Raw genomic sequence first — 14,227 nt, forward strand, 5'->3', positions numbered from 1 at the left:
CGGTCCGGGGAGATCCCACATGCCGCGGAGCGACTGGGCCCGTGAGCCATGGCCGCTGAGCCTGCGCGCCTGGAGCCTGTACTCCGCAACGGGAAAGGCCACAACAGTGAGAGGCCTGCGTACCGCAAAAAAAATAAAAATAAAAACATATCTTTTATATCATTAACTTGTTTAACCAGAAAGGTCAGCTATCCCTATTTGATGTTGCTATGGACTCTTCTTATGTCTACAAGAGGATTCTAAGCATCCTCATGGGAGCTGCTGTCCAGGAAGCCAAGGATCAGGGTTTCATGAACATGAGCCCAGGACGCCTGGATGAACCATCCCTGAGTAACTTTCTGATCGTCTTTAAAGCAAATCCCAAAGGTTGCAGCATGTCAAGCTGCATGGTAAGTATTATTTTGGACTTCTTGAAATAAAAAAGCCCCAAATAATCTTATTTTAGATTGTATCAGTACTCAGTGTAAAAGGCATTGATACATTACCTGTCCTCCGGAGGACAAAACACTCATTCAACATTTTGGCACCAGCAAAGCTGATTTTGGCCACCTCAGCATATGATCTCAGCGGTCACAGTAGATGATTCAGACTTGAGGACGGGGTTCTAGCCACTCTTTGACCCAAGAACAATAAATAGCAATTAATTGAGGCAATTGATTTGCCAGTCTTTGGGCCAACTGGAAACTGGAATCTAGCAGAATAATTTGGTATTTCAGTGCAAGTTAAACTCTCAGAGGTGCCTGCTCTCGCCTAACTGATAACTCATGCTCTTTGAAATTCAACAGCATGGGTAATTTTCCAAGCACAGAACTTCCCCCTGGACTCTTATTCACCAGCTTGTCAATCAGATGTTCAACCTTCCTTTAAAGTTTAAGCCTTATTAACCTACACACTGGATTTGACTGGTGATAGGGCACTGTAGACAATGGAAACCCCTCCCAGGTTCCAAATCCTGTCGTCCTGGTTCAGCTCCCCACAATTTCCCTGGAAAGGATGAAAGAATCACTCACATGTCTGATGCTTCGAACATAGGCTGTGAGAGGATGTTTAAAAAAAAAAAAAAAGTCGTGGAGGCCCTGCTGATTGAGACATCTTGGAGGAAAACTAGCTCTGCTCCAAACCAAACTCTGCCTGGAGCAGGAAGGAGTGCCCAGCTCGGCCTTCACAGGCTCTGTCGGGGACTTGCAAGATCCCAACCAAACGTAGAGTTGGCAACGGTCCTTATTTCAGAGGCAGGCATGCCAGGGTTGCCCAGATACTGGTAGAAAGTCAGCTCCAGAGTTGGGAGTGCCCAGTTGAGAAGATGCTAGCTGGAAAGTCAGTGAAATTATTAGTGGAGGCAGCTTGGATGTCAAAAATATGGTCTTTATGACTGAGGCAGGGCAAAGGGCAATCCCGGGCGCCCCAGGGATCCCACCATCCTTTGATTTCTTTCTTTTGTTCCATCACAGCAGAACATTACTTCGGTTCTGAACAGCTTTTCCATGAGCTTCCAAGAGGCTTGGCACCTCTGTCACTTTCCACAAACGGCCAGCTTAAAAACAAAATAATGTACACATCCCTAAGGAGTGGAAACTGACTGGAAGAAACCGAGATACCCTACCTGGTGTCACAGACATGAAATAGACAAAGGAGGGTCCATTTGTCACTTCCCAGAGCATTGCTACTTTCCAGAGCAAGGTGCAGCTGGTGGAGAGAAAAGGAGCTTAGAGTTTCACTGAGTTGTCCAGACATTTATTTTACTTGCCTTTTAAAAATACCAGAATCACCTCACATTCCCGAGATTCCTAATTATCTGAAGAACAGAAATAAACATGGAGGAGGTTGCTGGGAGTCCATTCCTACACCAGCAGATCGAAGGCCATGAAGTCCTCCATCAGCCGGCCCGAGGACTCTTCCGCACAGACGGAAACAGGAAGGGTCTGCATCTCACCCCGGGACCTCCATGGCCTCAGAACTCCACTCCATGCCAAACTCTGTGCAGGAGGAAAGGGGAGAAGTCGGGCTTTCACATTTTATTCTATTTACTCTATTCGTATTTCTTCTTTTTGACTTTGTATTAACTTACATTACTTGTGCAATTGTAAAAAATAGAAGGGGTGGATCTAGAAATTGATTATGTTGCTGCGTCACCTAACTGGTAGCCTATGAGCAAGAATGGTAGCTCCACCACACTGAATGTCATCTGTAGGTGCACCCGCCAAGCTGGGGGGACTGGCACTGGGGAAGCCGAGGGCTCCTGTCCAGCCAGGATGTCCCGGTCTGACAGCATGGGCTGTCAACATATCGAGGTGCCAAGCACTGGCTGACAATAAAAGCTGCTGCCCTGGATCCCCCAAGTCTCTTGAAAGATGTGTGCAGGGTGACATGGCTAGTTAAAGAGTTTTTAGCTCACTGCTGCTCAGACCTCTGGTTCCACCAGCTCCCACAGCTTAGGCCCTGCCCGTCCCCCGGCCCACATGACTGAGGCCCCTGTGCCTTGGGGAGGAGCTGATGCGGTTCCTGACCGTAGACAACCTCCACAGTTGCTCGTAACTAAGTCTGGAATTACACAGTGAATCCTTGTCTCACACCCGTTTCCCAAAAGTCACGGGGTTGAGTAAATATTCCAAATCTATAATCAGTCAAAAAAGTTGACTTTATTCTCTGAATCTCTATTAAAGGCGCCATAGTGATTTATTCTGTAAGAGAAAAACAGCAAAAACTAAGTCATATTTTCTGTTTCAAGAGACATAGGTTCAGAGAGGCTGTTGTTAGTTTCTCTATGGTATCTCCCTTTACTTTTTCAGGGATGTGGTAAAAGTAAGTCAGAATAACCTGAAGACTGTTATTCATTTAGTGTTTACTGAAGGTACAACGGTTATTATGGATTTTTTTTTCAAAAAGAAGTTGATGAAAAGAGGAAGAAAAAAATTCCCTCTGAGTCTGTACCTGTTGTTAGCTTATTATGTAAGTTCATAGGGATGACTGGGAGACCTTCCCAGGAAACGCACATTTTTACGTCTGTTGCCCATTTAAAATGTCGTTGCTGTTTGTTGTTGTTACTATTGACTTACGAGTGTTCTTGACATTAAAAATATTAATGCACGTGTACATACAACGTCGCAAATTTGGCATTTTCTCCTAATTTCTTTATCATTTTATCGATTTTCTCTCCAGGTGTGGCCAAGCCCAGAAGAGCATAACGGCCAAATGATGTCCTTTATGGAACTCGGGCATTGCAGGAAATCATTCCCTGCCTCTCCAGCTTCTTCTCTCCCAAACCTGGAGCTTGGCATGGTGGATGGATATGAGGCTGGAAGGGCAGTGGGGGAACAGCTAAGGATTTCACAAAGCATCTGAAGGTCAAGGCTGTAGCTGTCCTTCCACTCTGCAGGCTCCATATTTATCAGAGTAATTTAGTAGCAGGTGAAATGTCTGACTCCCATCAGAGGCCCCCATGCTCCTTCGAGGACATGCTTACAGGAAAGTGTACTGACTTCTGAGAACTTGGGGTCTCCACAGGGGAGCTGCTGACATGGCAGAGCTGAGTAGAGGAGATTAGGTGTGATTTTCCAGGATTAACTTTTAGTCTTTCTGATTGGAGATCTACTTCTGAAAGTATGACCAACCTCTCAGCCTCTACACGTATGTAGATCAACTGCTCAATAGAAGTGACTCAAGTAATTCAGAATATTGTTGGATAAAGGAGGCAGCCTGATTTAGCAGAAGGAGCGTGGAGTTCTGAGGTCAAACACAAAATCTTACTCATGAGCTATCTAACTTAAGACTCTATGAATCTCATTTTTCCTTACCTGAAAAACAGGGATAAAACCTCCATATCTGAAGAGCTATAACCTTGGAGGTGGAGAAGGCCTTTCTGAGCACAAAATCAAAGCACAGAGACATAAATGGAGGATTAGGGTGACTGTATAGTCTTTAAAAATGATAAAGAAATTAAGAGAAAACACCAAATTTGCAACTTTATATGTACCCATGGAATAATATTTTTAATACAAAGAGCACTTGTAAGTCAATAGTAACAACAACAAACAACAACAAAATTTTAAATGGGCAACAGACATAAAAAGAAAATTCATAAAGATACATAAATGGTCAATAAACACATGAAAAAATACTCAAATTCACTAAGTATCAAAGAATTACAAATTATACCAAAATGAAATTCCATATTTGATCTATCAAATTAGAAAAGACTTTTTAAAAATGCCAAGGATTGGCTGAGATGAAAGAAAATGTGCGTTGTCTGATACTGTAGGTGGGAATGCAAACTGGCATAACCTTTTTGGAGATGATCCAAAAGTTTTAAAGATGGTCATACTCTTTAACCAAACAATTCCACTCTTGAGGATTGGTCTTAAGGAAATAGTTACAGACATGTTAATGATTTAGCTAAGAGGATGTTTGCTCCAGCGCTGTTTGTAACAGCAAATATTTAGAAACACAACCTAACTATTCAGCATTCTTTCAAGTAAGTCATTCAACAAATATTTACTAAGCACTTAGTAAGCTTGGGCCTTGGACACAGTAGACCAAGTAAATCAAGGCAGTGCAATGTAATGAAATACGCTGCAGCACTAAAATGAGATCGAATCTTTAATGACAGAGAAGAAGTCATATCGTTAACTGGGAAAAAAACTTGTTAAAAACAGGATGTGTAATATAATCCCATTTAGGAAAAACATACATATTTTCATAAAATTTTGGAACCGTGCAATGGATTTTCAAAGTGGCGATTGCTGGGTGATGAGAAATGATTGTTTAAAATCTCCTGCCTTTTCCTTTCTCTACATTACAAGTTTTTCTCTATTAACGTGAATTGGTTTTGGGGTTTTAAGTCACTAATTGATTAAAAGCACATACACTGTGTTTTGAAGATAAAATAAGAAAAATGTCTGGTGCATAATAAATGCCCCCAAACACTCCATTTGTCTCTCTGTTTCTGAATTATCCCCAGCACCTTCAGTGGCCAAGTTTTTGAAAAGCTAAGTCACTTGAGTGCTAGTTCGAGCTTCTGGTTAGGAGCTGGATGTTGGAAATGGCATCCTTGGTCACAGAGCCCTTGAAGTCATCAAAGCAGTTCACAAAAATGCCAGCTCTCTCCTCCTTTGGGAAAGATCCTCCTGCCTTACTATTCTTTTCATTCCAATTTTTTTGTTCCTTCCAATGCTTGTCTCTGCAATAGTTTTACCTTCTCTCTGTTTCTTTCTTGAGCTCTGTTCACTAATGCAGTGTTTGCAGTGACGTTATAGAATGTATTTGCCACGAATGATAAGAATCGACTTTGTTGTCACGTCCTTTCCTCCAGTGACACGATTCAGGGCCATCCTCAGCCCCGCGTCCTCTTTTCCATCCCTTCCCTTGTGCCAATAACACTCCATCCCATGGTGTGTTATTGGCACAAGTTAGGAAGTCCTATAGGCCTGGCTTGGAGTTCCAGTTTGATCACTTAGCAATATGAGACCAGAGACCAGTTACCACTCTCAGCTTCCATTTCCTCATCTGCTTAAAAGTAATCTATACGGGGTTCTTGTGAGGGCTGAATCAGGTAAAGCAGGGTGAGCATGGTGGCTGGTTTGAAAGTAAATGCTGGATAAATGTTTATCCTCATTCTGCGTCCCTGGATCTGCGACCCCGTGCACCGCATCCAGGCTGAGCACAGTGAATTTCATGTTCCTTTCATTTGAGTCTGGGCTATCCCCAGTCAGACTGCATCTCCCAAGGATGAGATCACACATTCACCTCCGGACTCCTTACCACGTTAGTGTGGGAATTTTCGGAAAGTGAGAGAGACAGGGGATAATGAAATGAGAAAAAATTGTGCGACTGGCTTTGGGCAGAAAGATAGTCTAAATCTACTTCTCAAAAGTATTCAGTGCTGGGCTTCCCTGGTGGCACAGTGGTTGAGACCCAGGGGACACGGGTTTGTGCCCCGGTCCGGGAAGATCCCACGTGCCGCGGAGCAGCTGGGCCCGTGAGTCATGGCCGCTGAGCCTGCACGTCGGAGCCTGTGCTCCGCAACGGGAGAGGCCACGACAGTGACAGGCCCGCGTACTGCAAAAAAAAAAAAAAAAAATGTATTCAGTGCTTGAGAAATCTCCCAGAAGAAAGGGCCCAAAGGAACACAGGCGGGCTCAGCCCAGCCCATGGTGAGGTTTCTCAAGCAGCAAGACAGGACTGTGGTGGGCTCCCAGGCCTTGAACCAGAGCAGCCTGGACCTCTGAGAGGCCTGTGTCCTCTGCTCTGAGCACAGCTTGGATGCCACCGGCCACGAGAGCTCAGAGAGGAGACACGCCACATTCACTTTCGTTCCCAATGGCTTGCAACCCAGACTCATTCCAGGGATTTCTAAGAATATGGGGGCCCTGCCGTAACTATTAGCCCATATGAAAAAGGGAAAAGAAGAAAGAAAAGAAATCCTCAAGAAAACGTTGCCCCTGGAGTATTTTTCAATCTGGTGGAAATACTTCTCTCCAGATGTGTTTTCCCGGTGGGGTGACCCTCTGTGGCGGCGCTGGTGGTGCCCGTGAGGAGCCTTCCCAGGGCCCAGGACACAAAGCTGCCGTTGTTGAAATGAGAGCCGTGTAATCAGCTCAAGAATTCCTGAGCAGAACCAAGGGCAGCAGATACTCAAACCTTGAACTTCTCTGCCTCCCTGCATTTTTCAAGGGCTTCCTGGAGAAAGGAGCACCCAGGGGCTTGGATCTTCTTCTAACTTAATTAGGGGCGTGCAGGAACCGAGCGGATACTGAAGCTGGTCTCCGGAGGCCCAGGGCTCTGACGATCCCGATGAAGACGGAGCAAGATTCTAGGTGGGTTGTTTGTTTCCTGAGATGCTGTGGACTTTTCCAGGGTCCTGACTCAGAATGACAGGGAAATGGCAATCTCCTTGCCCAGTGGGTGGTCTCACGCCCTCTCCAGATCTTCCCCACAAGAGGCTCACATCTCTCAGTGGGGCCGGGACCCACATGGCCCACAGAAAGAAAGAGCCGGGAACCAGCATTTGCTGTTCAGCACCGACCCTGAGCCAGGCCCCGGCGAGGTGCTGAGTGCACAGAGAGACCACGCACACAGGCTCTGACGCCAGACTGCCTGGTGGGGTTGCATCCTGTCTCTGCCACTTCTTAGCTGTGTGGCCTCGGACAAGTCATGCAGCCCCTCTGTGTCTCGGTTTCCTCATTTGTAAAGTAGGGATAGTCATAGTAAACAACTCATAAAATTGTGGTGATGATTAAAACAAATTCTGCATCTAAAGTGATTAGAATAGCGCCTAGCAGAAGGTGCCCAGTGAAGGTGAGCCATTATTATTGCAAACACGCGCCGTGGCTCTGGTAGGTGCACTCACACCCTTTTTATAAGGGAGGATCCCAAGAGGCAGGATGTTGAAGAAACAGGTCTACAGTCTCATGGGAAATAACTCATGATGCAAGTGTTGGACCCTCTCAGGCTCTGCTCTAAAATAGGACCCCTTGCACCTGCCTGGGAAACAAACTCAATCCCATACAACATACATTGCAGGAGGAACCCTTTAGCCTGTGCAGACGGGTGCAGGCAGGAGGGGCTGGGAACAGAAACACTCCTTGCCCTCCAGCTGCAGCGGATGTGTCGATGGTTACAGTGTAACCAGCGAAGCAACCACTGTGCTATGGACAGGTAAAGGAACCAAAATGAAACCAAGTGAGAGACACTGAGACACTCATCACCCCTGATTCCCAGCGTTTTTGGAGATGAAGCAGGAGTGTTAGAAAGAATATCTTTTAATCTGTTTATGAATAGGAACTGCCGTTCATCAGGTTGTCCAATAAATAGGTGTTGAGTTTGTTTCCACTGTGTTCCATTTTCTGTCGCTGCCATTCTCTGGCCATGTGCTCATCCACTTTAAGGCCTCCCCTGGCATTCCAGCCACCGAGGGGCAGTCCTGGGAGGCCCTTAGGTCTGGTCCAGGCTGGTGGCGGCTGTTCTCTCTGCCTGTCGCTCCCCACTTACTCCCAGCATCCTCGTCTCCGGCGTGTCTGTGCTGTGCTTCCCAGAGAGGCTCCCTGATGCCCTGCAGCCTTTTGTTGAGGAGTCACCATTGAAAGCTCTTGCTAAAGCCGAACGTTCAATCGCACAGACCCAAAGGTGACTGTGAAGTTGAGCGTTCGTGGGAATCCCTCACAATCACCAGCTTTGCCTCCACAACGTTACAGAGGGACAAAAGCGAGATCCGAGTGGGAAAGGGAAACTTCTCCAAAGTGGATCTGATCAAGGGCACAGCAGAGCTGGACCCTGAGCACAGGAGCTCCTGACCCCATCCCCCGCTCCTGTCTCTGCCCCAGGCTGGCCCTCGTGGCTGCACTGAGAACACGTGGCCTGTCGCACTGACTCTTGCCTGCTCCCACCTGGCTGCCTGCTCCTCGGGGACCCCCCCAGCTTGGCAGCGAGTCTCAGATGTGGCCTCTGGGTGTGGCTGCGGGCTGGTGAGGCCTGAGTAGGCCAGGGCAGGGCCACAGGATGGAGTTACGGCTGAAGGCAGATGACCTTGCGACAGCCCACAGCCGGGGTGCCGAGGGGGACTGGCCAAGACCCCAAGTTCTAGCACCGCTGGGATACCACAGACTGAGTGACCCTGGGCCTCAGTTTCTCCATCCAGAAAAATGAGCAGGATAGCCTAGCTGCTCTGAGCGTTCTTGCAGCTGGGCACAGCTGGAATCCCACCTCCCTCCACAGCCCCACCCATCCCAACAAGGCATCCCCCCTCTCCAAGGTGGATGGGGCAGAGAATATGCAAACATGCCTCATTAAAGCTGGAAGTCAAAACAGCCCTCCCCCGTGTGGTTCAGCCAATCCCCACAGCGCTGCAGAAAGTGGGGCAAAGTAAGTTGCATCGCGCGCCAGATGGAAACGTGGGCAGCCGAGGTAACAGAACAATTTTCTCTTGTTCCAAACATGTTCTGGGGGGTGCCACATACCACTGTCAGCTCGCCTGGCCGTCTCCCTCCCCATCTCCAGGCACTTGATTACCCCCTGCCCCCAGAAGCATTCAGTCTTGAACTTTCTAATCACGGCCTGCCTTTGTCTGGGCACTTGGGATCGTATGGCATCGATTGAAAGCGTAACCCGACGCAAGTTTGGTATTTAACATACCTGCTGCAGAGGAAGTGTCTTTGAAGGAGAGGCCATGTGTGGTGGCCCTCGACCCTCCCTTCACCGAGGCCCAACCCTTCACCTCTTAATCAGGCTCCCAGCTAACCACGGAGGTCTCACAATGGAAGGGCAATTACCAGGGCGAGGAGATGAAAGCGGCAGGCCCAATGGTCCAAAAGGTTCTTTTGCTTTTAAATTATCCATGATTTACCTGCATAAAAGGAGAGGAAGTGCCTGAAGATTATTCTAATTGAGCCAGACTTTTCAAATCATGGAAATACCAGCATTTCCAAGGGGAAATCCAATCCGTTCAAATTGCCCCTGTGAGTAACTCATACAAACAGAAGGAAAGAGGAGGCTTTCATTTGCCAATGTGGGTCTGATCAGTGTCAATTGGATAAATGGGAGGGCCAGGAGGGCATGAAGCTCCCAGAGTCCTCTGCCCGTGTTTTCTTAGCCAGGTTCGTAAAAGGGATCATTCTGGAGCAGAGGATGCTGGAAGAAATGCCTCCATTTCGGCACCAAGCCTCTTCCTCGAGTTATTGAAAACAGGCGGGGAGCGTGTTTTCTCCTGGTCTGATGTATGTCCTTCCAACCTCTCCGCCCCGAAGGTCTGCAGATAACAGGCATCTTTAAAGGATGTACATGGGTTGTGTGGGACGAATACTGGGCGTGATTGCATGGCCTGGGAGAGGGTGAAAGCATCTGGATGAATGGACACTTCTGTCAATGGGACAAGTCCGGAGGGAGGAATTTGGGGCAGAGAAATTAAGTACCTTACATGAGGTCAGAGTTCGAGTCCTTGGAAAAGCTGGGGCGAGACCTTCCTGCCTTTGGGTTCCCCGCTATGCCTCCTTGAGACAATGAGCCTTTTCTCTGGAGCATGCAAAGCCATACATGTGGAGGAACATTTGTCTTAAAACTCCATGTGTATTCACAGGGGCTGCCTACCCAGTTGAACGTTTGGATCAAGAATTTACACAGGCCTAAAAATAAGCGCCGTTTTTTAATATGTATATATTCCATGTTGGTTGTTCTTAATATACAAAACAGAACACACACGTATAGGCACAGTGTGTGCATTTATGTATAAAGCCCTATCGACCACAGATTTGTACATCCCTGCATCACACTGACCACAATTTAAAAATAAAGTCCAGATAACACCTGATAAACTAACCTATCTATTAGTGTTCGCAATTTTATTTGTTAATCAAAGAACAGAACCTGCTTTTGCTAAGCTATGATGTTGTTCCTTTTGTCATTTTCCAAAAAGATAACCTCGGTTTTGCCAGACCTAGGAACTAGACTTTTGTTTAACAGACAAAACAGTGCAGGACTTTGCATCCTACAAGATGCTCTCACATACCTGGTTCAATTCTGTAACCCTCAGGGCAGTGCTGGAAGGAAGACAGGGTGGTGTTTCACCCCCACCACCACCACCACCCACTTTTGTAGAAGAGGGAACAAGGCCAGAGAGTTGGGGAGCCCATATTTGGGGTGAAAGGTGACCCAGAATCCCACAGCCTTCCTGTCCAGAAAGAAAAATGAGGCTGCAAGCACAGTTGCACCACCTGTCCCCGCACAACCCCACCCATGAATCGTTGGCTATAAATTGAATGAGAGTCAGGCAAAATGTCACTTATTCTCCTGTGCTGAAGTACAAGAAGACGAGGTCAGGGATTCCTTGAAATATTTCCAAAAATTTAAGGACGTCAAGAAGCGGATCTACAAAGAAACGTAGGAGCAGTTATATTCAGTGGTCATGATAGTCTACTGACCCAGAGTTTATTTGAAACAGCAGCAGTTAGTGGTAACCACAGCTCTGATGCTGGGATATTTATGGGACACAAATCAATTCTCTCCCCAAGAACAATAATATAGATGCTCGTGCTTTAGTCCGTTTGTGTAGGGAACACACAGCCCCAGCTAATCAGAGTTTAGAACACAGAGCTGTGGCCCCTATTTTTTTCTTTTCTGCAAGTTCATCTTTACTGAACCCCCTTTCTACGCAAGTGGAAACAATTTCACATTTAAGGCATCACTATGACTAAATATTTGAGACATGGAGATGAGTTGGAAAGAAGCCTGACATTGCTCTCAGGAGTGTGGCCACTCACTTCCCCTGAGCCTCAGTTTCCATTCCTTCTAGTGAGGGTAACCCTTTCCCAGGCCGCCTCTTGTGGCTGCTGAGAAAATCTAAACACGGAGTACAGGGCAAGCTGCTTTGGATGGAAACCGGCGTGTGAATCCCATCCGTTGATTGGGGCAGCTTCTACGGGCACATGGGGGGCTTCCAGGGGCAGGACATCAGACTCTCACTCCCAGTACCTTTGGAGGTTAGACGGCCCAGGGCCACTGTGAAGCAGCCTCTGCGTTCCTGTGAGAGAATTCCTGAAACCCAGCTGACTATACTCGATCCTCATTACTCACAGATTCCATGAATGCGAACTCACTTACTCGAGACATTTATACTCACAGCACTTTCACGGTCACTTGTGGACACGCACAGAGCAGCGAAACGAAACCTTTGGTTCACCCGAATCCACGTTCTCATGTTGTCAACAAGGGTCCTTTCTGCGGTCTGTTAAGTGGCATGTTTTTCATGTTTTTGTACTTTTTGCTGGTGATGGCACTGTTTAAAATGGCCCTCCTCCTTAGTGCTGTCTAGTGTTCCTAAGCGCAGGAAGGCTATGATATGCCTTACAGAGAAAATACCTGTGTTAGAAGAGCTTCCTTCAGGCGTGAGTTACAGCACTGGTGGCTGTGAGTTCCACGTTAATGAATCAATGGTATCTATTAAACAAGATGTCTTTAAACAGAAACATACAAAAAACAAGGTTTTGTATTGATTGGTTGGTGAACATCTTGTGACCAGAGGCTCAAAGGGACCCATTCCTGTGTTCCCTCTGGCAACGATGGTCCTATATGCCCTAATCCCATGTTTGCGGTGACTTTACAGAACACAGCTACCGCAAATAAGGATAACCAACTGTACTTACCCAACGTCTCATTCCTGATGGGCAAGGTACAAATCCCCGGGCAGGCAGGTGGGGCTCTGCTGACCTAGCCCTGGTACCTTTGCCAACAGTGTATGCAGCTGTGCGTCGAGCGGGTCCGGCCTCCGGGGGGCCGGACGCTGACCCACGCACAGCTCCCTCCTGCGCCCCACGGAGCCCTTCCCAAGCTTCTCCGGCTTCCAGACCCAGCTCATTGCCACCTTCTGCAAACTTGCCCCAGCCCCTTCAGCCCAATCAGTGTCTCCCATCTCCGTGCCCCTGTGTGTCTACGCGGCAGCCATTGCGAGGATCACGTTTCCTCGGAAGCAGGAGAGTGGAGTGCCGAAGTGATGATCGTAAGTGTGCTCACCCACTGACGATTTTGCAAGAATTACGCGGTGTAAGGCCCGCTCGGCGGGAACAGAGCCTGGCCTGCCGTAAGAGCCCAGCAAAGTCTACCGTCCGTCACCCTGTACCCTCCTCCCACAGGCTCCGGGATACACCTGAGGACGAGCAGTTCTGCTGACTGTTCCACCCCCAGGGGGCAAGTGTCAGAGAGTGAACAGGTTCAGTGTCTTCACTGTAACAATTAGAAACACAGAAAATTTAAAAAGAAACACCTTTTTCTGCCCTGAAGATGCTGACACGTTTCAGAAGCCAGACGCTACAGGCTGGGGGAGACTGAGAGGAAAGGGATGAATAGCCTCTCTGGCACACGTGACACTGTCGAGCTGAGGGAGTTTGTTGCCTTGTTTCTGGGACCCCTCCGGCTGGGAGAGTGGTGAGGAAAGAAGGGGTGAATTGGGTTGCAATGACCAGTAGGCCACAGAAGGTTCGGGAAGGCGGAAGGAGAAGAGAGCGAAGGAGATGGGCAGGAACACGGACATGGGGGGCAGGGGAGCAGGACCAAAGGGCAGCCCCACACTCGGGGGGGGCTGGATGTGACGCTCGATTTGCCTAATTGAACTGTGGCCCGTGGGCAGCTGGGTCCCAGCTCAGGCCCCGGTTCACATCTAGAACATAGAGACCATAATTCCCACCTGATAGCGTGGCATCCTCATCAGATCAAATCAGGAATATTAGGGGCCCAGGCTGTCTCCAGCACAGCAGCTGGCTAGCATGCGTTTCCCTCCTGTCGTCATAGGCTCCAAAGTGATGTGAGGGAGGGGTCAGCTGACACTTCCTCACAGCTGCCTTGCAGGGAGTCCTCCCTAAAGAAGAAAGCGTTACCTACGGTCAGAAGAAACAGGGCCTCCAAATCGTAGAGCCCCAGGGATGCAGGGCCAGCCCGCAGGCGGAAGGGCAGCCCAGAGTTGCCCTCGGACTGGCCTGACCCGGCCCCTCCAGCTCGACCTCAGGCCCCTCCTACTCGCTCAAGGCACTGGGAGGCCTGGAGTCGAGGGAGAACATGAAAGCAGGTGGATATCCCAAGGCCCTGGAGACTGGAGCTCTCACCTACCCGTCCCAGCGAACTTCTGGTGTCCCCGGTGGTGATAACACCCTCTGTTGTTACAGCAACTTTCCCAAAGGAGCGCAAAGCCAGGAGGAGACATGATCTCATTAACCCTCAGTCTGGCGGGGAGAAGGCAGTCCGTTCCAGCAAGTCTGGTCCACGGGGAGGAAGATGAGGCCCTGTGAGTCACCGGTGGGGCTGGACACAGATTTTTCTGGACCAGAACCCCGAGGTTCCTCCACCGCCTCTATGTCCTCTCCCACCAGGCCCACCCAGATCCATCACCAGTGATCCTGCAGCACCGAGCCTGCTGGCCCTGTCCCGGGACTCCGAGAGCACCTACCCCACTGCTGCCTCTGAGCTGCCTCTGTGCGGGTTGGAAACACTCCTCGTCCATGTCTGGGCTTGCTCTGTTGGAACTGAGGGCCTTTCTCACTGCCAAAATGGACAGCCTGTTCTAGACAGCCTAGATTATCCTGTGCCTATGGTGACAGCCAAAATAAGAGCTATTTATTACCTGGGTGCTGAAGAAGATTCTAGGAATAAATATAGACTGGATGCCTGTTCCCAAACACTGTATGATTTCATGATGGACTTGTTTCCGTACTTAGGTTTTGAAGATGGATTTTCCTCAGGACACACGCATTAC

The 14,227-nt window shown here is 48.5% G+C and overlaps 1 long non-coding RNA gene across 1 annotated transcript; it reads right to left on the reverse strand.

Annotated features, from left to right (window-relative positions):
* Nucleotides 1–927: 927 nt before the first annotated feature.
* LOC137205723 (uncharacterized) lies at nt 928–13,986 on the reverse strand. The gene is made up of 3 exons (XR_010934277.1): nt 13,922–13,986; nt 13,166–13,336; nt 928–1,976 (listed from the first exon to the last, which is right to left on the reverse strand). It is a non-coding gene; the product is annotated as an uncharacterized lncRNA (long non-coding RNA).
* Between the last annotated feature and the right edge of the window lie 241 nt (nt 13,987–14,227).

Source organism: Pseudorca crassidens, chromosome 14 (genome assembly GCF_039906515.1).
Source record: "Pseudorca crassidens isolate mPseCra1 chromosome 14, mPseCra1.hap1, whole genome shotgun sequence".
Classification (NCBI taxonomy): domain Eukaryota; kingdom Metazoa; phylum Chordata; class Mammalia; order Artiodactyla; family Delphinidae; genus Pseudorca; species Pseudorca crassidens.